At 48.3% G+C, this 2727-nt stretch overlaps 1 non-coding gene across 1 annotated transcript; it reads left to right on the top strand.

Moving 5' to 3' along the window:
* Positions 1 to 554: 554 nt before the first annotated feature.
* Positions 555 to 661, top strand: LOC114008662 (U6 spliceosomal RNA). The gene has a single exon (XR_003550181.1). It is a non-coding gene; the product is annotated as a U6 spliceosomal RNA (small nuclear RNA).
* Positions 662 to 2727: the final 2066 nt, after the last annotated feature.

The following is a 2727-nucleotide window of genomic DNA, read 5'->3' as shown; positions in this document are numbered from 1 at the left end:
ATTTTCACTCCCTTCTGTGATGTACCTAGGAATTCATTTACTCCAGGATCACCTTAAAGTTGTTTACTGAAGTGGACCATTCAAGTGATGTGAATTTGGGTATCAGTCTACACAAGGGTCAGTGTGTGGTTACAACTTCCCAGAAATGAACTTTCTTATTGATCGCCTTCAGTCCCAAGAACCCTTCTTTCTAGTCTCTAAGGGAGAGGAAGAATGGGAAGATTTAATTCTGGTTCACACTGATGCTAGGTGTGCACCCTTTCACAGTCCTAGCATAACGGACTGAAGATGTAGCAGAGTCCCAATCTTACATGGGTCCTGGGCTTTGCATGCTAATAGATTAATTTTCTTCTTTTAAGTAATAAATATGCTAATAGTACCATAAACTTTAGAAGGCTCCTTGAAATAAGACCTATGATATTCTTTGTGTTCCAGCAGATATGGTTGGTTCTTGCTCAAATTAAACACCTTGGGAATATACAAACTACAAAAGCAACTTTAGAAGATTTCAGGGGTTTTAGGTGTACACAACAAATATGTTAAGAATGTTTCTGGTGCTTGCTTCAGCAGCACATATACTAAAATTGGAATGATACAGAGAAGATTAGCATGGCCTTTGCACAAGCATAACACAGACATTTTTGAAGTAGTCCATATTTTTCTCCCACATAGTTGACCATGGTTTGAGTCCCAGACCCAGAGGCTTGAAGCTCACACTGGAAGTATATGTATGCATGCCCAAAATCCTGAGAGGAGAATGGAGGAGAGGGGTTTATGGCATGACCATCCCCCTGGGAGGTGATTTCTCACTTTCTGTTTTTGTCTCTCTGGCAAGCACATGCACCCTACAGCAAAAAGTCTCTAAAAAAAAAGTTTCCAACTGCAAGAATTAGAAACCTGACAAATACGCACTCATTTTTCTTATATAACCAAAATATGTAGGTCTGACTCCATTGCCTGGTGGTTAAGGCACCCAGGCCCACATGGCCAATCCCAGGCCCAGCATCTTGAGAAACATTGGTTAAGGCACCCAGGCCCACATGGCCAATCCTGTGGTTCAAGACCCAGGCCCAGCATCTTGAGAAACATGCCAGGTGTGTGTATGCATTCCTAAGATCCCAACAGGGTGGAAAAATGGAGAAGAAGGGATTGCAGGGTGACTGTTCCCTATGGTGGATGCTTTTCCCTCTCCCTATCTCTGTCTCACTTGCTCTCTCTGAAAGAGCATGCACACTGTAATAAACATTTAAAAAATAAATAGAGACAAGCAGACAGAGTAATTGTTATGTTGCTGGACTCCCACTTAGTGGACCCTGAGTCTTGGACCTGGCAGCTTAAAATTCACACCAGGTGTGTATACATGGATGCCCAAAATCCCAAGAGGAGAGTGGAGGAGAAGGGATTGCTGCATGGCCTTCCCCTCTAGGGTGTGATTTCTCGCTTTCTGTCTGTCTCTGTCTCTCTGGTGAGCGCATGTGCCCTATAACAAAACTCTCTCTCTATAAAAAAATATTAAAAATAAACACCTTATAAAAACATTCACAGGTAAGCAGTTGTGGTATCGGGTCATCTGCTGCGGTGTTGTTTAGGGAGGATCCAGGCTCTTTCTATACTTTTTCTTCGGTACGCTGGCTTTTCCTCACGTTTATCACCTCCAAGTTATAAAATGGCCACCATTAAAATTCGGTACGCTGGCTTTTCCTCACGTTTATCATCTCCAAGTTATAAAATGGGCACCATTAACTCTAGGTTTAAGGCAGGGTAAAGGGGAGAGACCACACCAGCCACATCTGTCTCCCCCAGGAAGGCCAAATCTCTCCACAGCTTCTCACGTGCCTCATTGTCCAAGACCTGGTCAGTCTCGTGACTGTCTCTTCCCGTGAGGAACTTGAGATGAAGCGTACTTCGCGAAGTGGAACCAGATTGTCATAGTTAGCATGGCCCCATCTCTCTCCTGGGCTGGAGTGCGTTTCCTCTCCCACAATCAGGGGTACGTGAGGAAGGAGGACACAGACCCTGCCACGGGAAGCCGCCCAGAGCCGCCCATGCTTGGAGCTGGCTGTGTCCACCGCCCACGTTCCAGCCGAGCAGCATGACATCAACCCCCTTAGCCGAGACACTGCCTTGCTGGGGAGACTCTGGAGAATGGGCTTCCCCCCGGAGGACAATTATCCTGATCCAGTGCACACACACAGCCGGAGAGAGAAGCCTGTCCTTGAAAGAGGGTTCTGCTTGGGTTCACGGGAAGGCTGAGTCCAGATGACACTGAGGTGGGGAGCGTGCCATTCCCAGGCCAGGTCTCTTTCTCACGAAACCCACAGGGTTTGTGCTTTTGATACTGGAAGAGGCATCTGCAGTGACACTGAGCCAGAGGCGCCTCCTCTCATCGCGACTCCTTCCTCAGTGTATGCCCACAGCACTTCCCTCTGTGAGCATCAGACAGGACGAGAGGCCATGAGGCGCACCTGCTCTGTCATCCACGTGGAAGGCGAGGTGATAAGCATGGTGGTCGCTTGCCTTCCGGGTACATATGGGGCTCGGCCTGTCCTTTCCAGAAGTTGTAGCTCGGACTGTCCTCGTGGGGCTGAGCCTGGGTGCACTCTGGGCAGAGACCTGGCAGTGTCCCCCCGTTTTCACATTTCCACGGGGACAGCACGTTGCAGGACTTGAGCTTCGGGGACTGGTGACAGACAGACGAGCTCCCCAGGTCGGGTGCACTGGGGGATG

Source organism: Tupaia chinensis, unplaced genomic scaffold (genome assembly GCF_000334495.1).
Source record: "Tupaia chinensis unplaced genomic scaffold, TupChi_1.0 Scaffold000045_1, whole genome shotgun sequence".
Lineage (NCBI taxonomy): Eukaryota > Metazoa > Chordata > Mammalia > Scandentia > Tupaiidae > Tupaia > Tupaia belangeri.
Note: the sequence above shows the minus strand (reverse complement) of the source record. Positions and strands in the feature narration are given on the sequence as shown.